This window comes from Chiloscyllium plagiosum, unplaced genomic scaffold (genome assembly GCF_037043375.1).
Source record: "Chiloscyllium plagiosum isolate Xiang-an unplaced genomic scaffold, Cpla_swu_hap1 HiC_scaffold_44, whole genome shotgun sequence".
Lineage (NCBI taxonomy): Eukaryota > Metazoa > Chordata > Chondrichthyes > Orectolobiformes > Hemiscylliidae > Chiloscyllium > Chiloscyllium plagiosum.
In genome coordinates this window covers 25558958-25585935 of record NW_028270182.1, presented here as the reverse complement: position 1 = coordinate 25585935, position 26978 = coordinate 25558958, and the positions used below count along the sequence as shown (strand labels likewise).

The window sequence follows — 26978 nt, the reverse complement described above, 5'->3', positions numbered from 1 at the left end:
GTTCCCTCCATTATCCCTGACAGGCCCTACTCTCACTCTGGTCATCCTCTTGTTCCTCACTTAAGTGGAGACTGCCTTTCAGTTTTCCTTCATCCTTCCCAACAATAATTTTTCATGTCCCCTTCTAGCTGTCCTAAGTCCACTCCTAAGTTCCTTCCTGGTACTTTCAGAGAATCCCTACAATGTGGAAACAGGCCATTTGGCCCAACACCTCCATATCAACCCTGCAAACAGTATCCCACCCAGACTCATTCCCCCACCCTATTACTCTCCAATTGCCCTGACTAATGCACCACACCTACACATCCATGAACACTTTGGGTAATTTATCTTGGCTGAGTCACCTGACATGCACATCCTTGGGATGTGGGGGGAAACCGGAGCACCTGGAGGAAACCCACGCAGACACGGGGAGAATGTGCAAACTCCACACAGACAGTCGCCTGAGGCAGGAATCAAAATGGAGTCCGTGGTGCTATGAGGTAGCAGTGCTAACCATTGGGCCATCGTGCTGCTCCATGTTACCCTCTAAAAAGCTTTCTGACCCTTGCTTCCTCAACCTTAAATAAGCTGCCTTCTTCCTCTTGACGAGATGTTCGAAATCCCTTCGAACCATGTTAAATGCTTCACTGTCCATGTGGACAATGTTCACTGGTCTGCCTTCATCTATCTCTTGGCCACCTCCTCGAAGAGTCAATCTGGTTTGTGAAACACTGTTTTCCACTCACAAAGCCATGCTGACCACCTTGAATCAGTCCTTGCTTTTGTTAATATATGTGGTACCTTTTTCTCATAATCTCCTCCAACAACTTCCCCACCACTGGGCTCACTGGGCTGTAATTTCCTGGCTTTTCCCTGCAGCCCTTAAGTGATGGAACAGCATTATCCTCCCTCCAGTCTTCCGACACCACACTGCATCTGTTGATAATATAAATATTTCTGTTAGGGGCAGTGCAATCTCTTCCCTAGCCTCCCACAATATTCTAGGATACACCTAATGAGCTACTGAGGATTGATATAACTTTATTTGTTTTAAGATTCCAGCACTTTCTCTTCTCTGTTGAGGATTCTTTCTAAGACATCACTATTTACTTCCCCATTTTCCCGAGCTTCCATGTCTTTCGCCACAGTAAATACCGACAACACTATTTTGTCTAATATCTCACCCACCTCCTCTGGTTCCACACATAGGCGAACTTATTCATATTTCAGAGGCCCTATTCTCTACCAAGTTACTCATTAGCCCTTATTGAAATATGTGTAAAGGCTTCTGATAATTCAAAGACACCATATCCCCCGTACCACTACACCCCTTCTATACCCATTCAATTCAGCCATTTATATTCACACAAACAAATTAAATCCAACAGGCTCAAAAACAAATTCTCTTTTATAAAATGTGTTTCTAAGTGGCCAGTTATTGTATTTTAAAATATCATTCTAACAATTTTAGTATGCTCCCGACTTAATGTCAGGCTAACACTATTTGGTTTCAGACTGGCAGCAGAAAGGGTTATGGGAGTTCTTGTTCATCAATCTAAAAAGGTTAGCTTCCAAGGTCAGCAGGTAATAGAGAAGTCAAATGCTGGCATTTATTACAAAGGGAATGGAGTCTAAAAATAGGCAGATCTAGCTAAAGTTAGGCAAGGTTCAAGTCAGACCACACCTAGAATATTATGAACAGTTTGAGTGCCCGAAGGAAAGATACTGTCGCATTGGAGGCAGGTCAGAGAAGGGTCACTCGGCTGATTCTGGGAATGGAGGGATTTTCTAGTGAGAAGAGGTGGAGTAGATTGAGGTTGAACCCATTGAAGTTTAGATAATGAGAGAGAAATGGAATGAACCATCCAAGATTCTGAGGGGCTCTGATCGGGCAGATGCTGGGAAGTTAGAAAATAGAACAGTACAGCACAGCAACAGGTCCTTCGGCCCACCATGGCTATGCTGTGCAAGATGCTATTCTAACTCACTGCCTGCACTTGGTCCATATCCCGTATCCCTGTTCATGTTTCTGTCTAAATGCCACTTTAAAACTTTATTCACATTCTGTTGCTACGACCTCCCTCGGTAACCTCCACTCTCTATATTAAAAAAAATTTGCTTCACACATCTCGTTTAAACGTCCTCTTTCTCACCTTAAACCTATGCACTCTAGTATTTGAAACTTACACATTGGAAAAGAGATTCCGACTATCCACATTATCTATCCCTCTCCGTATGTTATATTCCTGTACCTGGTCTCTGATACTCTTGCAAAACAATCCAACTTTGTTTAATTTCCTCTTACACCTAACACATCATGATAAACCTAACACAGGTAATGTGCTGATAAACCCCTTTTGTACCCTCTCCAAAGCCTCCCCATCCTCCCTATTGTGTGGAGATGAGAACTGCACACAGTACTGCAAATATGACCGAGCAGAAATTTCATACAATTACAACATCAGATGCAAACCACTATACCCAACATTGTGACTGATGAAGGCCAGTGTTCTATTTGTTTTCTTTCCTGTCTGAAACACTCCTATTGCCATTTTCAGGGAGTTAATGTCTTGCACCAAGATCTTTCTGTTTATCAACTTCCCTCAGTATCCTAAATTTCCGCTTGAATCTGACATCACCTCACACTTATCCAGATTAAACTCAATTTGCCATTTCTCTGCACATCTTTCCAACTGATCTGTAAAGTTCTGCAACCTTGGACATTCTTGTTTGTTAACCCCATCTCCACCAATTTTCATTTCATCTCCAATAATTATCTTTGTCATTTCCCTTTGATTCAGTTGTGAGAGAATTTGTAACCAGAGGCCGTAAAATCCAATCAAGGGCTCACCCAATTAAGATGGAGATGAGGAGGAATGTCTTCACTCAGAGGGTAGTGACTCTGTGGGAATTCCTGACTGGAGGGGGCTGTCGAGGTTGGGTCATTAAGAATATTGACAGCAGAGATGGTCAGATGTTAATGAATCAGGGAAACAAGGGCTTTGTGGAAAAGGCAGGAAAGTAGAGTTGGAGAGTATCAGGTCAACCATGATCAGATATAAGGGCAGAGCATCCTCAATGGGCCAAATGGCCTCATTTCACTCTTACTTCTCATGGTCTTACGTCAAACTGAGCATCTACATTATAACATTGTGGGTCTCTGCTCACAAAACTCCTTTAGATTCGGATTTTTAGATATTTATCATTACACAGCATTTGATCTACAATAGACAATTTTGTTGATGGCTCCTTGATATGATGTCATGGAAAACCATCTCGTATACAATCCAGGATTCCATCCATTATAGCCCTGATATTCATTAGTTATCCAGTCGGGATGGAGACCACCATCACACACAGTAACTGTACTGCCCTTGCTACAAGTATAATCAGTGTCCTGATCGTAACCATATTGACATTCCCATCACTTTCTGGTGCCCATAAAATAATTCCTGCTAACGGTTGCTGCTGCTTGCTCCACCCAAATAGACTCCAACATTTGATCTTCAGATCCATATGACTGTCTCATTAATGCATTAACCTCATCCTTTCTTCACAACTTGTTGCCTTTTTGCATAGATCCCAACAATCCTTCAATATTCCCTTCCCTGTGATGGTCATTCTGCAGCTACATCGCCGGAATGACGGTTCCATCATATCAATTCACTCTCATTCCATCTGCTTTATGGTGAATACAGGGAGTCATTCCTCAGTAGTGGGGGTTTGAACAGATGGATAGAGGTTACTGAGACAGGGAGGCTTATAGGGACACAAGGATGTTAGAGTTAAACAGAGTTACATCTGATCAAGAATGTCAGCGGGACAAAGGGGTTTGGGGATTGGAGGAATTTACAGAGATGGAGGGAGCTGGATTAAATTCTGTAGATAGGGATAGGGATGGGTGTAGGGTGAGGCAGGCAGACTGAGAGGGACAGACAGGGGGTGTTTCCAAGAGAAGAGTCTTAAGAGAGATATGGAAGGTTGTAGTGACGGAAGACGTTTACAGATATTCAAAGGCTTCTAGGTTCTGAAGGCACATAGATAGGAAGGCAATGGAGAATGCAAGGTTACTGGGTTAGACACAGTTAAACAGATGGGGAGGGTTGCTCAAACTGAAAGAGGTTCCTGTGGTTGGGAGGTTGGGGGAGAACCAGGGTGAAATTTAAATAGATTAATTTCTAAGAATTGGAGAAGAATAAGCAGATTATAGGTAGGTTTTGAGACTAGATAAACTGGCAATGAAAGTGAGTCTTATCGGAATTGGAGAGTCATAAAGATTGGGGAAACTGCTAAAATTGGGAAATCGCCAGGAACTTCAAGAGATTACCCAACAAGGGAAGATTAAATGGGCTCCATAGATTGGGGGTTTTGACAGGACTGGAAGAGGTAATACAAATAGAGATGGATTTAGGGGTAGTAGGTGTTTATGGAGATAGTGAGGGGTTGGAGCAGTTTACATAGACATGCAAGTTTTTAGGCAGTACTGAGATACACAGGCTTTAGTTAATGCAAGAATAGGAAGCTTAATGGGACTGGAAGACCGAAGAAAGTTACGGACAGTAGTGATGGCTGCAGATGTTAACAGATTACAGAGAGACTTGCAGATTAGAGTGTGGGCATCAGATTCTGACAGACATTGTAGGAACTGGAGTAGCCTTGGCAAATGGGCAGTTTACAGTTATAGAAGGTGCTGAAGGGACTGGAAGCAGGAAAAGGTGTGGGGGGCGGCTTGTGGCTTGAGATACGGATGGCTGCAGAGACTGCAGGGGATCATACAGACAGGGAGTGTTCTAAGAGCAGGAGGAAGTAGCAGAAATAGAGAAAGTGCAGAGCCTTAAGAAGGTTCAGCAATCAGGAGGTTTCAAGGTGCAGGATAATGTTACAAAAACAGGGGCAGTTGTAGGGATTGGAGGGCCATACAAATAAAGGGAGAGGTTTCGACACTGCAGGATATATTACAGACATGGGGAGAGTTTCACAACTAAAGGGAAGTAGAAAGACCAGGAGGCTTTGAGGTTATTGGAGCAGGTTTGACTGCTCCAGGGAGAGATGTGGAGGCTGGAACAGGAGACATAGTTAGGGATGGTTTTAAGAATAAGGAGGACTTTTCAGAAAAACGGAGGGATGTAGGGATGGGACATGGTGAGAGTCACAGTGAGAATTATGGAAGCTCATGAAGGTAACGGAAATAAATAGTGTAGTCACATGGGGAGGACATTAAAGGTATAAAGATATGTAGTGTCTGAAGCAGATTACATGCACAGGGAGGGGAGTAGGGACCAGCAGAGTTTACAGAGATTGAGTGCGCTTTAGAGAGGAAGAATTTATCATCATCATTAGGATTATAGAGACTAAGTTCCATGATAGGGACGGTTGAACTGGAAGGTTTCTACAGACATGGAGGATGTTATCAGGTGGAGGTGGTTCCTAAAGTCAGGAGTTCCTTGGGAGATTACACTGATAGTGAGATTCTCAGGTAGGAGCCTGACATGGTTACAAAGACAGGGAGTTATTTAGATCTGGAAGGGATTACACAGATTGGGACAGCTCAATGGAGTGAATAATTTTTCACAGATAAGGAAGGCTTGGAGAAGCTGGAGACGTTTACCCAGATAGGGAAGGATGGAGAGGTTAAAGGCAAATACATTGACATGGAGGGTAGTATTGGTAGGAGGGACTTACAGGGATAGACAGGACTGTCGGGGTTTACCAGGATGAAGGAATTTAGTATCTTCTGGAGACTTTTAGGGATTAGGCTGTTAGGGATTGGAGAACCTGACAGAGACAGAGAGCATTGTGGGGACTAGAGGAGATTCCAAACAGAGGAAAGATGATTGGGAATGGAGGATATTACAGAGATCACTAATACAGCATGGGTCAGGATTGATATCTGGGATCACCTGGGTTGTCTCAGTCAGGACCATACAGCAGAGGGGAAAGAAATGCCCTCACAAGATGGTGAGATTGAAGCCTCGAATATAGCTGTTCCTTGCCCAGCAGTGTCCTATACCCCTCAGCCATATCTCTGCTATGGCTGGAATATCCCAGTATCCACAGCCAATCCATGCTCTGAGCTCGTCTGCCTTCCCAGTCAGGCATCGTGCGTTGCCAGTCAGCCCACCTGCACCCCCCAACCCCCCACCAAGGGATACTGGTGCTCCTTTGCTTCAAGTCCAAGTCGCCCCCACCCCCCATCTTGTACAGGTCACCTCTAACCCAGAAGAGATCCCAATGCTCAAAAGAACTGAATACCCTGTGTCCCCTACACCAGCTCCTCGGCCACACATCCATCCGGATTATCTTTCTATGTCTATCCTCACTGGCATGTGGCACTGGGAGTAATCTGGAGCTCACTACCCTGGAGATGCTGCTTTTTAACTTCTGACCTAATGCCCGATACGCATTTCACAGGGCCCCATCCCTTTGTCTATCTCTGTCATGTGGACCGATGTGCATAATAACCTCTGGCTGTTCACCCTCCACCTTCATAATGTTCAGTAACAGCTCAGAGTCATCTTTGACTCTGGTACCCGGAAGGCAGCACACTATCCTGGGGTCACTTCTGCAGCCACACAATCTCCTGTCTGTCCCCCTCACAACTGAGTCTCCTATAATGAGACATAATGTGGCAGAGACTGGCATGAACTATCTGCAGTCAGGGCCATATCTGGAAAGTGGAGTATTTTAAAGTGATACAGTGAGGATCCATGACCAGTGTGTTAATAAACTGGGAATGACAAAGGGAGAAAGTCCAGTGAATACTGATCAAGTGATATCGTGAGTTTGATCGAGGAAATACAGTTCAATAAACACAGGTGTAACTCTTCACAAGAACAGAGAGTGCAAGGGGTCCTTAAAAAAATAATGGGTAAGCAATGGCCATGAAATATCCTTGGCAGACACTATTAAGGAAAAGCTACAAGATATTTTGTGACTTTCATCAGAGTCAGAGGATTCCCAATAAAGACTTCAGCCTGTTGAAAACCAAGGGGACAATCTGTGTATGGAGCCAGAGGAAGTAGGTGAGGTCTTCAATTAATACTTCCAATCTATAATCACACAGGAGAAAGGCATTGTATCCGGGGATGGTGAGGTTCGAGAATATGTTAAGATCAATATGGAGTAGGTATTAAATGTTTTCACAGGCATAAAGGTGGCGAAATCCCCAGCGTCCAATGAAATGTATCCCAGGCTGTTATGAGGGGGAAGGAAGGATATTGCTGGGGCCCTGGTGGATATATTTAATACTTTGCTAACCACAGGTGAAGTGCCGAATGACTGGAGGATAGCTAATGTGGTTCCTTTGTTCAGGAAGGGCAGCAGGGATAGGCCAGGTCATTACAGAGCAGACCGTTTGACAGCAGAGAGAGGGAAATAATTGGGAACAATTCTGATGGACAGAATGAATCAATAATTGGAAAGGCAGGAAACAATTAGGGATAGTCAGCACGAATTTGGAAAAGGAAAATCCTGTCTGATAAATTCGGCTGAGTATTCTTTGAAATCACGAATAAAAGCATTTATGAGGGCAGTGCAGATGATGTGGATTCTTTGGGGTTCACTATGGCTTTGACAAGGTCCCACATGGAAGGCTGGTCCATCAGACCAATGCGATTCGAGGCAAGTTGGATCCACAATTTTTGGAGGTTTGGTTTTGTGTTTGAAATTCTTTCACCAGTGGGTGTATCACAGGGAACTGTGCAGGAACCATTGCTGTTTATTATGTACATTAATACCTTGGATGTGAAAGCAGAAGGTATCATTATTAGATTTACAGATGACATGGGTGTTGTCCACAGTGAGGGGGGTGTGTCTCAGTATGCAGTCTGAAGGTTGAGGCTGGGACAGAATTTCAAGAGAGTCATTTAAATAGACAAGGCAGGTAAGAGCACAGCAGGCAATGAGGGAAAACTGATCAATTAAACTACTTTATTTCAACATAACAGGCCCAACAGGTAAGACAGATGAACTTGGTGCATGGACATGGGACTGGGAAACCATAGGTATGGCAGAAACACAGCTGAGGAAGGGACAGGGCTGACAGCTCAATGTTCCAGGGTACAGATTCTGCGGGATGGAGAGAACAGGAGGTGAGAGAGGAGGGGGAGTGGAGTTTTTGATCAGTGAAGCATCACTGAAGCACTTAGAGAGGATATTCCTGGGGATCGCCCAGTGATGCTGTAATGGTGGAAATGAGAAAGGAGAACTGGTCATCACTTTGATATGACTGCACTACAGGCCCTCAATAGTCAGCGGGAAAAGGAGTAGCAAATATGTCGGGAGATCTCAGATATCTGTAAGAATGAGAGAGGAGTAATGGTCAGTGATTTTAACTTTCCAAACTTAGACGGGGCCTGCCAGAGTGTTCAGAGCTTGGATGGGAGGGATTTGTTAGGGGTGTTCTAGAAAACTGTCCCAGTCAGAATGTAAATGATCGAACTGCAGGAAGGGGTAAAAACTGACCTCCCCTTGGGAAACAAGGTAGGGAAAGGGACTGAGGTGTTAGTGGGGCAACACTTTGGCAAAGTCACCACAATCGTATGAGTTTGAAAAGAGCGATGGAAAAGAACATGGCTGGTCCACTAGTTAATGATCAAAACGAGCCTTCCCTGAATCTAGAAGCTATGAGTGAAGAGTTTTAACAATTGATTGTTGAGGCTATTTGCAGGTAAAGGGATGTCAGGCAGATGGGAAGCTTTCAAAAGAGAGATAAAATGAGAGTTCGGGACTAGCATTTTCCTATTAGTGTGAATAACAATGCTGACACAAGTAAAAAACATTGGATGATTAGATTAGATTACTTACAGTGTGGAAACAGGCCCTTCGGCCCAACAAGTCCACACCGCCCCGCCGAAGCGCAACCCACCCATATCCCTACATGTACCCCTTACCTAACACTACGGGCAATTTAGCATGGCCAATTCACCTGACCTGCACATCTTTGGACTGTGGGAGGAAACCGGAACACCCGGAGGAAACCCACGCAGACACGGGGAGAACGTGCAAACTCTACACAGTCAGTCGCCTGAAGCGGGAACTGAACCCGGGTCTCTGGCGCTGTGAGGCAGCAGTGCTAACCACTGTGCCACCGTGCCGCCCACTGCGGGTATTGAGGCTCCGGTCAACACATAGGGGACACGTGTCACATATAGCCAGCTAGATTAATGGAATCCATTGAAGAACATTGTAGGTGGAGTAATTCACTTCACAGGAAAGTCAGGAGGGCCCAAAGGGGACCACAAAACGTGTTGGCAGATCAGGCTGAGGAAAATCCAAAGAGATTATTCAAATATATTAACAGCAGAAGATTAACAGGGGCAGAATATGGCTCCATGAAGATGAATGAGTGGAACCAGAAGAGATCGGCGAGATCCTGAACAAAAATTTCACGTTTGAACTTACTGTGGAGGAAGACTGGGGAGGTCAGGAAAGAAAAAAACAGTCATATCTTCCATGAGGTACTGAAGGTTCTAAAATGCATATAAAATGGATAAATCCTTGGGAACTAATCAAGTATATCTCAGGATATTGTGGGAAGCTCAAGAAGAAGGTGTGGGGTCCCTTAAAGAGATTTTTCTGTCACTGACAGCCACGGGTGATGAGCTGGAAGCCTGGAGGGTGTCTAATGTTGTGCCAGTATTTAGGAAAGGCTGCGAGGGAAAGCCAGGGACATCAACACCAATTAGTTTGATGCCAGTGGTGCGTACGTTGTTGGGAGCGATTCCGTGGGACAGGAGTTACATTTGCAACTGGGGATGAGATAGCTTTGGCAGATAAGGTTAAGGAGAATGCAAATAATTGTCTATAGCACACAAGTACAAAAAAGCAACTGGAGAGACAATAGGGCTCCTTAAAGATGAGTGAGGCTATCCAAGTGTAAAACCATAGGAGATGGGCGAGGGCCTAAATGAACATTTCATGTCAGAACGCACTGTGGACAACGACTAGGAATCAAAGGGAAAGAAACAGTGATGGCTTGTAACAAGTTCCCATTACAGAAGAGGTGGTGCTGGAAGTCTTAGAACACAAATGTAGAGAAATCCCAAGATCCTGAACAGGTGTATCCCAGAAAATTGTGACAAAGTTTGGCAGGGACCCAAACAGGGATATTTGTGTCATTGTCTTTCCCATTTCCATTGGGTGTAGATGGCGGAGGGGTGACCTTATAAAGGTTTAGAAAATCATGAAGGTGCAGGTATGTTGATTAGCCAACATCTTTACCCCAGTGTAGTGGGGTCCATAACGAGATGGGATTGAACTGCAAAAGGAAAAGTGTTAGCAATTCTGGAAAGTGCGAAATTAGGTAAGTCCTCTGGGCTGGATAGGATTGATCCTTGGATTCGCTGGTAAGCCAGGAAAGAGATTGCGGAAACTTTGGCTTTGAACTTTATGACATCATTGTCTACAGGAATTGTGCCAGAAGGCTGGAGGATAGCAAATGTTGTCCCTTTGTCTAAGAAGGGAAGTAGAGACAATCCTGGGTAATTATAGACCTGTGAGCCTTACTTCAATTCTGGGTAAAGTGTTGGAAAGGCTTCTAAAAGAGGCTAGCATTTCTAATCATCTGGAGATGAATACTTTGATGAGGGATAGTCAGCACGGTTTTGTGAAGGGTAGGTCATGCCTCACAAACCTTATTGACGTATTTGAGAAGGTGACCAAACAGATGGATGTGGGTAAAGCAGATCTTGGTAGTGCAGATGAACAGAGAGATCACTGTGTCCATCTACATGGATTGTTGAAAGTTGCCACCCAGGTTGATAGAGTTGTTAACAAGACATTCAGCGTGTGAGCTTTTATTGGTACAGGGATTGAGTTTCAGAACCATGAGATAATGCTGCAGTTGTACAAAACTGGTGCGGTCGCATTTGGAGTGTTGCCTATGGTTCAGATCACCGCATTACAGGAAGGATGTGAAAGATTTGGAAAGGGTTCAGAGGAGACTTACTAAGATTTTACCAAGTCTGAAGTGAAGGTCTTAGGAGGAAGGCTGAGGGACTTGAATCTGTTTCTGTTCGCGAGAAGACGTTTGAGATCAATTAATTGAGACATATGAGATAGTCAGAGAGTTAGATGGGTTGGACAGTGAGAGCCTTTTCCTTCGGATGGCGATGCCGAGAACTAGGGCAGACAGCTTTAAATTGAGGTAGATACTAATATTAATAAATAGATATGGGGCAGATGCCAGAGGTAGGTTCTTTACTCAGAATAGTCGGGGCCATGGAATGCATTGCCTGCAACAGTAGTGGACTCACCGACTTTAAGGGCATTTACACGGTCATTGGATAGGCATATGGACAAGAATGGACTAGTGTTAGTACTTGGGCTTCAGATTGGTACCACAGGTCGACGCAACATCGAGAGCCGAAAGGCCAGCAATGTCATGTTCTGTGTTCTAGAGAGCATAAATATGTGATGGGAGAGGAAAGACTTAGATGAGATTGCAGGAGAACATTTTTCACACAGAGGATGGTGCAAGCATGGAATGTGTTTCCAGGGGAAGTGGTAGAGAAAAGTACAATCACAACATGTAAAAGACATTTGGCAGGTACATTGAGAGGAGAAGGTTTGAAGGGATATGGGTCAAGTGCAGGAAAACACGACTCATTCATGTACTCTGGTCAGCATGGACTAGTTGGATCGAAGGAACCGTTTCCGTGATGCTTGGCTCTGTCTCCAGTTATTGGAGGAGGAGACGACCGAGGTAAGGCATGTGATAGACACTGAAGCAAGTTACAGCGATAGGGATGGTAGTCTGGAATGCAGTTCATTTCAAATATGTGGAGGGACTATCGGGAAGGGAAGAAGTTACAGAGACAGGAATTGTTATAGGAGTTACAAATTATTGAAGACACTGGTCCACAAGACATGCCACAGATACGGTGTTGCAGAGTCGTGAGACGTAGTACAACAGAACTTATAGTAGGGGTGGGGATTGAGCCTGGGGTGTGTCATAATGTGCTCCCTCTCCAGCACTGTATGTATATCATGTCTTGTTAGCCGATTTTTGGAGCCCTCTCATTGCTCTCCGCTCTATGCACTGTGAGTGATCTTACCTCACTGCAGGATTTATTGAAGGCTCCAGATCTCCCTGCCCTTTGTCTCTCTGGCTGACTAACCATCTTCAATGAGGTTATGGATGAGACACCCAGCAGTTGGAAAGTCCATTGAGTCAGGAACTCCCTAAATTACTACAGGAAACAGAGAAATAGACAGAATGGGAAATTAGACTGATGCACTGAGGGTTACACATGGAGAATAGCACTAAGTCACACAGATCTGGAAAATCCCAGGCTCCATCCTTGGCCTGTTCTGCTGCGTCTCTCTGGAGTGGGGAATTCAGTTGGCTCAGGATCTGGAGTAGCTGCAAGAGTGAGAGACACTAACAGAGGTAGCAATTAGACCCACACAGTGAGGGATACCACATGGAGAGAGACTGAGTGATATCACCAGAGTGCTGGAAGATGTCAGTATCAAACAATTGTTTCGGAAGAACGGGTTTTGCTTCATTTTGCACTGGTATAACTAGTCAGGAATGAGCAACCTGTGAGCAGGTGAGGTGGTGGCCGAGTGGTATTATTGCTAGAGCATGTATCCGAAACCTCAGCTAATGTTCAGGGGAGACAGGTTTGAATCCCACCATCAGAAATGGGTGATGTTTAAATCAATATTTTTTTTTAAAAACTTGCAATTAACAATTCATGAATAAGTATGAAACCATTGCTGATGTCCAAAATAATTTTTGTTCATCAAAAAGACACTGGTCCTTTCGAGAAGGACATCTGCCCATCATCATGTGGTCTGCACGACATAGCCACATCGAAGTGTTTGCCTCTCAATTACCCTCTGAAATGGCCGAACAAGTTACTCAGCTCAAAGGCAGCTAGGGCTCGGGAGGGGGACAAGAAAGGCTGGTCAGCCAGAGACACCCATATCCCACAAGTAACTAAAAACAATATTGTTGCACTGGGACCCAATGGAACCATGATGAGAATGGAGTGCTGGTAATTATGTTGGCAAGTTTATGGACTGAGCTTTAAACTGACAGAAAGGATGCAGGGTTCAAGTGAAAGAAGCTTTCCAAATCCAAAGATAAAAAGTGAAGCATCAGAACAGCATGGGAATGTGACTGAAGTCAAGCAGACAGGAACAGGATGGAAAAGGTTTAACTAAAACTGTACATCAGTGAATAGGTTTGTGACAGGAGTTTATGGGAAAGAGTAAATTATTTTTTTTTGGAATGGACGAAGTATCTTCAATAAGGTAGATGGATTTGTGACACAGAGATAAATGGTAGTTAGACCCTAGAGAGACATGGTTACAGGATGAAAAATAGGTGGAACATAAATATTCAATTGTTCATAATCTTGCGGGATCTAAGGCAGAATGGGAAAGGAGGTTGGGTAACGCTGACAGAAATGGGTAACAAAGGCATTACAGAGAACATATTTGGCCTCAGATCATGAAGTAAAGTCAGTCTGAATGTAAATTCTGGCTACTACTTGCCAAGGACACAAGCAGCAGAACAGTTTTAGCCACCGAACAGCATTTCATTGCTCATCACTGCATTAAATAGGAACTCATTGGAATTTTTAACAAAGACATTGTGATAATTTTGGGAAACTTCAATATTCACATAATCTGGGAAAATCACACTAACAAGAGAAGAGGAGCTCAAAGAACTTTGTTTTTTCCTCAGTGTTTCTTTGAATAACACATTGTGCAACTGACGAGGGACGTAACTATCCCAGTAACTGTTGTCTGATGAAGCTGAGTGAATGAGTAATGTCACACTGAGATCCTCCGGGAAATTGGGATAAAGTGACATTTAAATAGTTATAAAGCTTTATCATGAATCACAGAATGGACAAGACACAACTGGAAACAAAATAGCCCATTTACATAGGTTTGAATGGAGAACCCGCCTCAGGTAACTGTCTGTGTGGAGTTTGCACATTCTCCCCATGTCTGCGTGGGTTTCCTCCGGGTGCTCCGGTTTCCTCCCACAATCCAAAAATGTGCCAATTATGTGATTTGGCCATGCTAAATTGCCCGAAGTGTTAGGTGAAGGGGTAAATGTAAGGGAATGGGTATGGGTGGGTTACGCTTCGGCGGGTCGGTGTGGACTTGTTGGGCCGAAGGACCCGTTTCCACACTGTTAGTAATCTAATCTAATCTAAAACTGACCAAGAGTTAACAGGATGAACAGACTGAAATATGTGTCTGTAAGCGAACAGTTGAAAACACTTGAAGAACGATGTAAAACACTCAACAAAAGGACATTCCATTGAAACAGACAAAACCTCAGCAAGAAATTCCCTGCTGTCACTCACTCAGGACAAAATGGACCATTTTAGATTATCAGGCTTAGAAGATCACCAAAAAGTACAAACAATTCTCAAGCGAGAGAGTGTTTGTGCAGTAAGTGTTAGAGGGATTGTGGGCTGTCTGCTAGCAAGAGGGGGGCAGTGGGAAAATAAATCATTGTCAGGGTTTAATGTCACAATAGGAACAGGGAGAGGTGAGGTGCTGGAGGTGGTGAGAGTGTTACAGAGAGATTGCTGCAGATGGAGGGGTTTGCAGAGGTAGGGAGAGACATTTGTATTTTTGTTTATTCATTCTTGGGCTGTGAGTGTCACTACCTGAATCAGCATACATTGCCCACTGCTAATTAACCAGAGGGCAGCTCCGAGTCAGCCATATTGTTGTGGCTCTGGAGTCACATGTAGGCCAGACCAGGTTAGAATGTCAGATGTCCTTCCCTAAAGCATGTAAGTGAACTAGATGTATTTCTCCTACTGATCAAGAATGTTTTTATAGTGACCTCACCAATGCCCACCACAACATAACATCCCAACTCCTGCTCTCAATGCTGTGACAAATGAAGGTAACCATCCCAAATGCCTGCTTCACCAGTCTGTCTACCTGGGACACCACTTTCAAACAGCTGTGTACCTGCATCCCTGGGTCACTGACTGACAACACTACCCAGCCCCTAACATTAACTGTACAAGTCCCACCCTGGTTTGTTTCACCAAAATGGAACACGTCACATTTATCTAATTAAACTCCATCTGCTATTCTTCAGCCCACTATCCCAGCAGTACTGTTCATCCTGTTTTTACATAGTTAACCTTCTTCACTGTTCAGTATATCACCAATTTTAGTGCCACACACAAACGTATTTACCAGGAAACTAATATTCTCAGCCAAACCAATTATCCAAATGACAAACAACAATGGACTGACTGCACCTCCAGTCAGAAAAACAAAATGTCTCCAACTACGCTCTGTCTCCTACCGTGAAGTAAATTGTATATCCAGTTGACTAGCTCCTCCTAGATGCCGTATCCTTTTACCTTGATCAGAACGTATTACCCAGTTTTCCATACAGAACGTAAAACATAAAACAGTACAGAACAAGGCCCTTCGGCCCTCAATGTTACGCCGACCTTTTATCCTCCTCTAAGATCAAACTAACCAACATACATTTCATTTTACACTATCATCCATATGCTTTTTCCAAGAGTCTATTAAATGTCCCTCATGTATCCAACTCTACTACCACCACTACAGTGCATTCGACACACCCACCACTCTGTGTGGAGAACCAAACTCTCTGAAATCTCCCCTTAACCTTCTTCCAATCACCTTAATATTATATTCCCTTCTGATAGCCATTTCTGCCATGGGAAAAAAAATCGTTCACTGTTCACTGTCTGTGCCTCTCATTACCTTGTTCACCTTGACCAGGTCGCCCCTCACCCTTCTTCATTCCAGTGAGGAAAGCTTTACCTCCCTCAACCTTTCTTCACAAGACATGCACTCCAGTCCAGGCAACATCCTGGTAAATCTCCTTTTTACCATCTCCACAGTTTCCACATCCCTGTATGAGAGGACCAGAACTGAATTTAATATCGATGTGTGGTCTAAGCAGAGCTCCATAAAGCTGTAGCACAGCCTCACGGCTCTGAAACTCAATCCCCCAGCTAATGAAAGCCAACACAATGTATTACTTCTTAACAACCCTATCAGCTTGGTTGGCAACTTTGAGGGATCTAGAAGTGGAACCAAACATCCCACTGTTACTCCACACTGCCAACAATCCTATTTTAACCCAATATTCGGAATTCAATTTCGACGTTCCAAAATAAATCACTTCACACTTTTCCAGGTTGAACTCTTTCTGCCACCTCTCAGCTCAACTCCTCATCATATCAATGCCCCGTTGCAACCTACATCAGCCCTCCACACTATCCACCACTCTATCAATGTTTGTGTCATCGGCAAACTTACTAACCAACTCTTTCACTCCCACATCCAAGTCATTTATGAAAATCACAAAGAGCATGGTTCCGGGAACTGATGCCTGCTGAACACGACTGGTCACCGAGCTCCAGGGTAAATGCTTTCCATCTATCATCACCCTCTGTCTTCTATGGGCCAGGAATTCTGCATCCAGACAGACAGGTTTCTCTGTATCCCATGCCTCCGTACTTCCTGAATGGTTAGAGGTAATGAGGCGCTGCATGAAAGGATGGAGAAGTGCTGTGGGGACTGCAGAAGGTTACAGTGATAACGTGCTGGAGAGGCTGAAGGGCAGGTCAGCAAGGGATGGATGTTACAGACAGAGTAGGGTTGTAGGTGCTGGACAAGATGACAGACATAAGGATTTTTGCAGCGCTTTGGGGATAGTGGACACAACACTAAGTTTCAAAGTCATTTTGGAAAGAGATAAGGATAGTGCAGAAGTGAAGGTGCCAAATTTGGAGAAGCCCCCTAATCATTAGAATATTACTGTCACTGGGCATTATCATTATAACGAGACAGGATCTGGCAAACACAGACTGGGAGGAACTATTTGCAGTTGGGTTCATATCCGGATAAAAGAAGAAAGCTAAAGTGATACAGTGAAGATTCAGGGCCAGTGTGCTCCCAGAAGAGTGAATGACAAAGGCAGTAACTCCAGTGAATACTGGTCAAGCGATATCGTGAGCTGGATAAAGTAGGTACAGTGTGATATAAACAGGGGAAGCCCTTCAAAAGTATAGTGTATGCAAGGTGGGGGGGGGCTTAAAAATGAGGGGCAACAATAGGCATGAATTATCCTTGGCAGATACTGTTAAGGAAAGGCCATTAGGTATTTTATGAGTGTAGTTAGAGGAAGAAGATCGCCAGTTAAAGAATTGCACCTGTTAGAAACCAAAGGGATAATCTGTGCATTGAGCCAGAGGAAGTAGGTGAGGTCTTCAATGAATACTTCCCATCTGTATTCACACAGGAGAAAGGCATTGTAGCCGGGGATTTCAGTTGGGATGGTGAGGTTCCAGAACATGTTAACACCAATAAGGAGCAACTATTAAATGTCTTCACAGGCATAAAGGTGGAGCAATCCCCAGTGCCCAATGAAATGTATGGCAGGCTGCTATGGGAGGTAAGGGAGGAGATTGCTGGGGCCGTGGTGGATATATTTAATACTTTGCTGGCCACAGGTGAAGTGTCGAATGACTGGAGGATCGCTAATGTGGTTCCTTTATTCAAGAAGGGCAGCAGGGATAGGCCACGTAATTCCAGAGCAGAAAGTCTGACAGCAGGGGGAGGGAAATTATTGGGAACAATTCTGAAAATGAATTAGCACTTGAAAAGACAGGGATCAACTCGGCTGAGTCATCATTGATTTGGCAGAGGAAGATACTGTCTGAGGAATTCAGTTGCATTTTTTTCAATGGTCTCTCAAAATATTGAGGAGGGCAGTTCAGATGATGTGGTTTACGTGGACCTGAATAAGGCTTTGACAAGGTCTCACAAGGAAGGCTGGTCCAAAAGGGAAGATCCGCATGTTGGTAAATTGGATACAAACTTCGTGGATAAACATCTTCATCTTGGATTTTCTTTCACCAGCGGGTGTACCACAGGGATCTGTGCAGGGACCATTGCTGGTTAGTCTGTGGAATAATAACTTCGAGGTGAAAGCAAAAGATGTGATGGAGAGGGATAAGTGTGCACTACAGGGCAAGAGTTATAGCTGGGGGCAGGGAAATTATGATGCGGTGAGGCATGACTTAGGATGTGTGGCTTGGAAAAGTAAGCTTCAAGGCAAGGTCGTAATTGATATGTGGAGCTTGTTCAAGGAACAACTATTGAGTGTCCTTGATAAGTATGTACCCGTCAGGCAGGGAGGAAAGGGTCGTGTGAGGGAGCCGTGGTTTAATAAGGAATTGGAATCCCTTGTTAAATGGAAGAGGGCGGCCTATGTAAAGATGAGGCGTGAAGGTTCAACTGGGGCGATTGAGAGTTATAAGGTAGCCAGGAAGGACCTGAAGAGAGAGCTAAGAGCAGCAAGGAGGGGACATGAAAGGTCCTTAGTTGTTAGGATTAGGGAAAACCCTAAGGCTTTCTATAGGTATGTCAGAAATAAAAGAATGACTAGGGTAGGAATAGGTCCAGTCAAGGATAGTAGTGGGAAGTTGCGTGTGGAGGCTGAAGAGATTGGGGAGTCACTGAATGAATACTTTTCTTCAGTATTCAATCAGGAACAGGACATTGTTGTCAATGTGAATACTGAGTCACAATTAAGTAGAATGGATGGCTTTGAGGTATGTAGAGAAGAGGTGTTGGAAATTCTGGAAAGGGTGAAAATAGATAAGTCCCCAGGGCCTGATGGCATTTATCCTAGGATTCTCTGGGAAGCAAGGGAGGAGATTGCAGAGCCATTGGCCTTGATTTTTATGTCCTCGTTGACTACAGGAGTAGTGCCAGAAGATTGGAGGCTAGCAAATGTGGTTCCCTTGTTCAAGAAGGGGAGTAGGGATAACCCTAGTAACTATAGGCCGGTGAGTCTCACTTCTGTTGTGGGCAAAATCTTAGAGAGAATTGTAAGGGACAGGATTTATGAACATCTGGATAGGAATAATGTGATCAAGGATAGTCAGCATGGTTTTGTGAAGGGCAGGTCGTGCCTCACAAACCTTATTGAATTCTTTGAGAAGGTGACTAAGGAGGTGGATGAGGGGAAAGTGGTAGATATGGTGTATATGGATTTTAGTAAGGCGTTTGATAAGGTTCCCCATGGTAAACTACTGCAAAAAATACGGAGGTATGGCATGGAGGGTGAGTTGGAGGCTTGGATTAGGAGTTGGCTGGCTGGAAGAAGACAGAGGGTAGTAGTTGATGGCAAAGGTTCATCTTGGAGTGCCGTCACTAGCGGTGTTCCGCAAGGATCTGTTTTGGGACCATTGACCTGGAGGAGGGGTTAGAAGGTTGGGTGAGCAAATTTGCGGATGATACGAAAGTCGGAGGAGTTGTAGACAGTGAGGAAGGATGTGGCAGGTTACAGCGGGATATAGATAAGCTGCAGAACTGGGCAGAAAGGTGGCAAATGGAGTTTAATGTAGCTAAGTGTGAGGTGATTCACTTTGGTAAGAGTAACAAAAAGATGAGGTACTGGGCTAATGGTCGGATACTTGGTAGTGTGGATGAGCAGAGGGATCTTGGTGTCCATGTACACAGATCTTTGAAAGTTGCCACCCAGGTAAATAGTGCGGTGAAGAAGGCATATGGCGTACTGGCTTTTATTGGTAGAGGAATTGAGTTCCGGAGTACTGAGGTCATGTTGCAGTTGTATAAGACTCTGGTGCGGCCGCATCTGGAGTATTGTGTGCAGTTTTGGTCGCCATACTATAGGAAGGATGTGGAGGCACTGGAACGGGTGCAGAGGAGGTTTACCAGGATGTTGCCTGGTATGGTAGGAAGATCGTATGAGGAAAGGCTGAGGCACTTGGGTTGTTTTCATTGGAGAAAAGAAGGTTTAGGGGTGACTTGATAGATGTGTACAAGATGATTAGGGGTTTAGATAGGGTCGACAGTGAGAATCTTTTTCCACGTATGGAGTCAGCTATTACAAGGGGGCATAGCTTTAAATTAAGGGGGGGTTGGTATAGGACAGATGTTAGGGTTAGGTTCTTTACTCAGCGAGTCGTGAGTTCATGGAATGCCCTGCCAGTAGCAGTGGTGGACTCTCCTCATTATGGGCATTTAAGCGGGCATTGGATAGGCATATGGAGGATAGTGGGCTAGTGTAGGTTAGGTGGGCTTGGATCGGCGCAACATCGAGGGCCGAAGGGCCTGTACTGCGCTGTATTCTTCTATGTTCTATGAAATTATTTGCAGGTTTGCAAATGACATGAAAGATGAATATGTTGTTCACAGTGAGGGGGATGGTCTCTTGCTACAGTCTGATGACGATCAGATGATAATCTGAGCAGAGTTTAGTTCTGAACAATGTGAGGTCATACCTTATGGGAGGATGATAAGCGAAGGACAGACATAATGAATGGTTGGTTTTTGCAGAGTACTGAGGAACACAGGGACCCGAGGGGACAAATCCATAGATCCTGTAGGTGTAAACACAGTGAGACAGAGTGGAGGAAGGCACCTGAACTGGGAGCGGGAGGGGGGCACATATCCTGTTGTGACGAATTGTTAGAGCTGCTTGAGATGATATAAACTAGTCTGGCAGGGTGTTGGACCTGAAACAGTCAGAGGGAGGAAAGAAAATTGAGGCTGGTACACAAGTTAAAGACAGCAATTTCAACAGACAATGCAGGCAAGAACATAACAGGGAATGGGGGGAAACTGATGATTAAACTGCATTTATTTCATTGCAAGGGGCCTGACAGCTAAGGAAAATGAACTCAGGACATGGATTTGAACATGGGACAGGGAGATTATAGTGATTACAGAAACAGATGAGGGAGGGACAGGGCTGGCAGCTCATTATTTCAAGGTAGAGATGCTACAGGAAGCATCGAAAGGGAGGCAAGAGAGGACGTGTCGTGGTGGGTTTTGATTGCAAGAATCATCCTAGCAGTACTTAGAGAGGATATTCCTGTGGTATCGCCCAGTGAAGCTATGTTAGTGGAAATGAGAAATAAGAATGGGCCATCACTTTTGTACCGACACGATTGTACTGCTGACCCCGAATAATCCGTGGCAGACTGAGGGACAAATGTGTGGGGAGATCTCAAATATCAATCATAATAATAGGGCTGTTATGATAGGGGTTTTTAAACTTTCCAAACTGAGGCTGGGACTGACAGTGTTCAGTGTTTGCAAGGGAGGAATTTGGGAATTGAGTTCCAGAAAACTCCCAATCAATATGTAAATGGCCTGAAAAATGAAATGGGCAAAACCTGACTTCCCCTTCGGGAATAAGGTAGGGAAAGGGACTGAGGTGTTAGTGGGAAAAGATTTTCCCAAAGCGACCACAGTTCTATTAGTTTTGAAAACAGCGATGGAAAAGGACAGGCCTGGTCCACAAGTTCAAGTTATAAAATGGAGCCAGCCCAATCTTGATCGTATCAGCCAGGAACTTTCAAAGGGTGACTGGGGAGTCTATTTGCAGCGAAAGGGAAGTCTGGCTAGTGAGAATATTTTAAAAGTGAGATAAAGTGAGCATTCAGCGCCAGCATGTTCCTGTTTGTGTGCAGGTCAATGTTGACAGCACTCGGAAACACTGGCTGTCTATTGAGGGTCTGGTCAAGGAAAAGGGGGCACATGTCAGGTATAGCCAGCTGGACCAAGGGAATCCCTGAGGATCACAGGGGCTGTAGGAATATACTTTGGAAATCAGGACTGTAGAAAGGGGACATGAAATAGCCTCAGCAGAGAAGGAGAAAGAAAATCCAAAAGTCATTTTATATATATATTTAAAGTAAATGGGTAACTCAGGACAAAATAGGTGCCCTTAAAGGCCTATGAGGCAATTGATGATTGAAACTGCAGGATATTTACTAAGACCCTCAACAACTTTTTCCCTCCAGAACTTACTGTGGACAAAGACTGGGGAACTCAGGGAATAAGAGCAATACATTAGACCGCAATTGGAGTTCTCTGCAATTCCAGTCTCCCTGCTATAGGAATGATACTGTGAAACTTGAAAGTGCTCAGAAAAGATTAACAAGATATTGCCCGGGTTGTTGGTGAATACTGTCACTGGAGCATCGGAGACTGAGGGGTGACCTGACAGAGGTTTATATAAACATGAGGGGCACGGATTTGGTAAACATTCAGGTATTTTTCCAAGGGATTGTGTAGTCCAACCGTAGAGGGCATAAGCTTAAGTTTAGAGGGGAAAGGTTGTAAAGGGAATGAAGGAACAGCTTTTTCATGCACATGGTGATATGTGTATGGAATGGGCTGAGAGAGAAAGTAACAGATACTGATGCTATGACAACATTTAATAGGTATCTGGATGGGTATATGAAAGACAAAGGTTATGAGGTACATGGGCCAAATGCTGGTAAATGAGTTGGATTTATTTAGATCTTCTGGTCAGCATATCAGTTGGACCGAAGGGTCTGGTTCCCTGCTGTACACCTCTATGACTTTAAAAGAGTGCATGTTATAGAAGAGGTGGTGCTGGAGGTTTTAAAACACAAAGGTATGGAAAGACCAAGGACCTGATTAAGTGTATCACAGGACATTGTGGGATGGTAGGGAAGAAATTGTGGGGCCCCTAGCAAAGATATTTGTACCATTGACAGCCATGTGTGATGTGCTGGAAGGCTAGAGGGTGGAATAGTGGGCAGAAAAGGAGGTTTGCTAACATTACAAAGGGATCTTGACGATGTAGGTGAATGGGCTGAAAAACTGCAGATGGAATTCAATCTGAATAAATGTGAGGTAATGCACTTGGTAAAACAAACAAGGGTATAGCTTATACAATTAATGTTCGGGCCTCGGTTAGTGTTTTAGAGCAGAGGGAACTCCAGGTTCAGCTACATAATTCTTGAAGGTTGCATCACAGGATGAATAAGACAGTGCTTGGCATGCCTGACTATTGCTCAGTCCATTGAGTGTAGGATTTGGGACGTCATGTTGAGATTGGACGGACATTGAGGCCTCTTCTGCAATACTCTGTCCAGTTCTGGTCGTCCAGTTATAGGGAGGATATTATTAACCTGCAAGGGGTTCAGAAGAGATTTACTAGGACATCTTGGGTTTGGAAAGCTTGAGTTCTGGAAAATGGCTGGACAGGCTGAGTCTTTTTTCACTGGAGCCTGAAGGTTGAGAGATGACCTTATGGAAGTTTATGAAAAAGAGAGGGATATAGATAGAGTTAACGGTAGTTGCCTTTTCTGCAGGATCGGAGAGTCGCAAGAGGAGGGGCCACACTGTTAAGGTTAGAGGAGAGAGATGTTCAAAAAAAGACGCGCGGCAAATTGTTACATAGAGGGTGGGAGAAGTGTGGAACGTACTTCCTGATGAAGGGGTGGATGTGGGTACAATTACAATGTTTAAAAGACATTTGTTTAAGTACGGGAAGAGGGAAGGTTTAGAGGGATATGGGCCAGAAACAGGCAGCTGGGTTGAGTTTAGTTTGAGATTATGGTTGGTACCAACTGAAGGGTCAGTTTCCATGTTGTACAACTATGACAGGAATATGGTTTTGTTCCATTATTTAAGAAAGGCTGCAATGGAAAGCCATGGAACTAAACACCAATTAGCCAGATTTCAGTGATGGGTAAATTGTGGAAGTGATTCTGCCAGACTGGAGTTACATTCATTTGGAAAGGCAAGGATTGATGAAAGACAGTCAGCACAGTTTTGTGCGTCCAAAGTCAGGTCTCTCTAATTTGATTGCTTTTTTGAAGTGGTGACCATACATTGTCCACACCAATGTCAGCAGAGCCTTTGACAGGATTTAGCATGATATACTTGTTGGTAAGTTTCGACCACATAGGATCAGGGAGAGCTAGCCAACTGGATACGTAATTGGCTTGACAGTAGGAGACAGAGGGTAGTGGGAGAGGGTTGTTGTTCAGACTAGAGGCCTGTGACCAGCAATGTAGTATAAGGACCGAGGCTGAGTCCACTGATGTGCATCATCTACATAAACGATTTGGTTGAGAATATAGGAGTCATTGTTAGTAATTTTGTGAATGATCAAATTAATGTTATACTGGACAGTGAACACCAACTGAGCCAGTGGACCAAGGAATGAAAGATGGAGTTGAATTCAGATGGTAGATTTTGTTAAGTCAAACCAGGGAGGACTAACACAGTTAATGGCAGGGCCCTGGGCAGTGTTGTCTAACAGAGAGACCAAGGGCTGCAGTTACATTGTTCCTTGGAAGTGGCTTCACATGGGGACAGGGTGGTGAAAGCGGCATTTGGCACATTTGCCGTCACTGGCCAGCACTTTGATATGAGTTGAGATATTTGTAACAATGTCCTAAATATTTCCCTTAGGCAGAGGAGGCTATGGGGTGACCTTATCAATGTTTTCAAAATCTTGCGGGCCCTGAGATAGGAGAATAGCCAAGGGTATGTGAGTCCAAAGCTAGAGGGTATAAACTGGAGGTGAGAGAGCAAGGATTTAAAGAGGGAGCTAAGGGGCAACATTATCCACAGAGGATGGTGCATAGTCGAAATGAACTGCCAGGGTCACAAGGAGAAACAAGAACAATTACAACATGGAAAAGACATTAGGGTAGGTACATGGAGAGGAGAAGGTTTGAACAGATACGGGCCAAACACAGGCAAAAGCGAATCATTCAGTTTGGTAAACCTGGTCAGCACGGACTAGTCGGACCGAAAGTTCTGTTTCCGTGCTGCATGCCTCTGTCTCCAGTTATTGGAGGAGGAGACGACCGAGATAAGGCATGTTATAGACACTGAAGCAAGTTACAGCGATAGGGCTGGTAGGCTGGTATGCAGAACATTTCAAATATGTGGAGGGAAGAAAGGGAAGGGAGGAGGTTACAGGGACTGGAACTGATGTAGGAGTTACACATTTTTGAAGACACTGGTCAATGAGACATGCCATAGATACAGTTTTGGAGAGGGAGCGCAGAACAGAAAGATCCCAGGCAGCAGTCCCACCCTCACGTGGGAGGCCTGTTGTCCCCTTTGTTATACTGATGCTCACTTAGACAGCACAGGTCTGGATTGATAACTGTAAATTCCCGATGCTATCTTAGTACAAAGTGAGTTACATTAGGGGCGGTGATTGAGCCTGGGGTGTGTCTGTACTGTGCTCTTCTCCAGCACTGTATCCATGTCATGTCTTGTTAGCCAATGTTTGGAGCCCTCTCATTGTTCTCTGCTGTGTGTACTGTGAGTGATCTTACCTCACTGCAGGATTTATTGAAGGCTCCAGATCTCCCTGCCCTTTGTCTCTCTGGCTGACAAACCGTCTTCAATGTGGTGATGGACGAGACACCTAGCAGTTGGGAAGTCTACTGAGTCAGGACCTTCCTGAGTACCTACAGGAGACAGAGAAATAGACAGAATGGGAAATTAGACTGATGCAGTGAGGGTTACACAGGGAGAATGATACTGTGTCCCACAGATATCTGGAAAATCCCAGTCTCCATCCCTGGCCTGTGCTGCTGTGTCCCTCTGGAGTGGAGAATTCAGTTGGCTCAAGATCTGGAGTAGCTGCAAGAGTGAGAGACGCTGACAGAGGCAGCAATTAGATGCACACAGTGAGGGAGACCACATGGAGAGATATGAGTGATATCAACAGAGTTCAGAATAATTTCAGGATCAAACGAGTGTGTAGAAGAACGGGTTTAGCTTCATGATGCACTTCATGATGTATCAGTGCTCAGGGATGAGCAACGACTGAGCAGGCGAAGTGATCGCCTAGTGGTATTATTGCGAGAGCATGTATGCCAAACCTCAGATAATGTTCAGGGGTGGCAGGTTTAAATCCCACCATCAGAAATGGAGAAATTTGAAATCAACATTTTTTTTAAAAATGGTAATTAACAATCCATAAATACGTATGAAACCATTGCTGATGTACAAAAAAAAGCCCAAACACTTGTCCTTTTGAGAAGGACATCTGCTCATCCTCACGTAGTCTGCACCACATACCCACAGCAAAGTGTTTGCCTCTCAATTACCCTCTGAAATGGCCGAGCAAGCTACTCAGTTCAAGGGCAGCTAGGGCTGGGCAAGAAAGGCTGGTCAGCCAGAGACACCAAAATCCCATACCTGATTTAAAATATAATCCATTAGGATGGTCCCAATGGAACTGTGCTGCGACCAGTGTCCTGGCCAATCATGTTGGTAGGTTTATGGACAGGGCTATAAATTGACAGACAGGATGCAGGGACGGGGTTAGGTGAAAGGAGCTTTCCAAATCGAAAGAGAAAAGGTGAAGCATTGGAGCAGCGTGGCAATGTGGCTGAAAACAATCAGAAAAGAACAGGATAGGACAAAGCTGGACTAAAGTGGCAAATCAGCGACTTGGGCTGTGACAGGGAATTGTGGGGAAAAGTAAATTATGTGTTTTTGTCAAATGCACAAAGTCTCTTCAATAAGGTAGATGGATTTGTGACACAGAGATAAATGAGACTTTGACACCAGAGAGATGTGGTTACAGGGCGAACACAAATATTCAATGGTCACAATCTTGTGCAAATTCAGGCAAATGGACAACTTTAACAGTAATGGATAACAAAGACATTACAGTGAAAGCATTTGGCCGCAGATCATGAAGTAGAGCGTGTCTGAATGTAAATTCTGGCTACTAGTTGCCAAGGACACAAGAAGCAGAACAGTTTTAGCCACCGAACAGCATTTCATTGCTCATCACTGCATTAAACAGGAATCAATTGGAATTTTTAAAAATAAACACATTATGATAATTTTGGGAAACTTCAATATTCATGTAATCTGAGATAATCGCAATGATAACAATGATATTGGAAGGGAGTGCGGAGATCTTTTTTCTGTGTATCTTTGAATAACATATTCTGCAACTGGCTAGGGGCATAACTACCTCAGACCGACCGATTTCTGATGAAACTTAGTGAATGAGTAATATCACACAGAAAGATCCTCTGGGATATTTTGATAAAGTGTCGTTTAAAGAAATAAAAAGTTTTAAAGTGACTCACAGAAAGGACAAGCTACAAGTGGAAACAAAAATAGCCAATGACATGAGTTTGAGAGGAGAACTGACCAAGGTAAACAGGCTAAAC

The 26978-nt window shown here is 44.2% G+C and overlaps 1 long non-coding RNA gene across 1 annotated transcript in view; it reads right to left on the bottom strand.

The window, feature by feature from the left end:
- The window catches only part of LOC148137368 (uncharacterized), a 138020-nt gene that overhangs the window by 61627 nt on the left and 49415 nt on the right, over positions 1-26978 (bottom strand). The window contains exons 5-7 of the long non-coding RNA XR_015754331.1: positions 25116-25250; positions 12039-12173; positions 784-918 (exon numbers count right to left, since the gene is read on the bottom strand). This is a non-coding gene — a long non-coding RNA (uncharacterized LOC148137368). The remainder of the gene's footprint in view (positions 1-783; positions 919-12038; positions 12174-25115; positions 25251-26978) is intronic.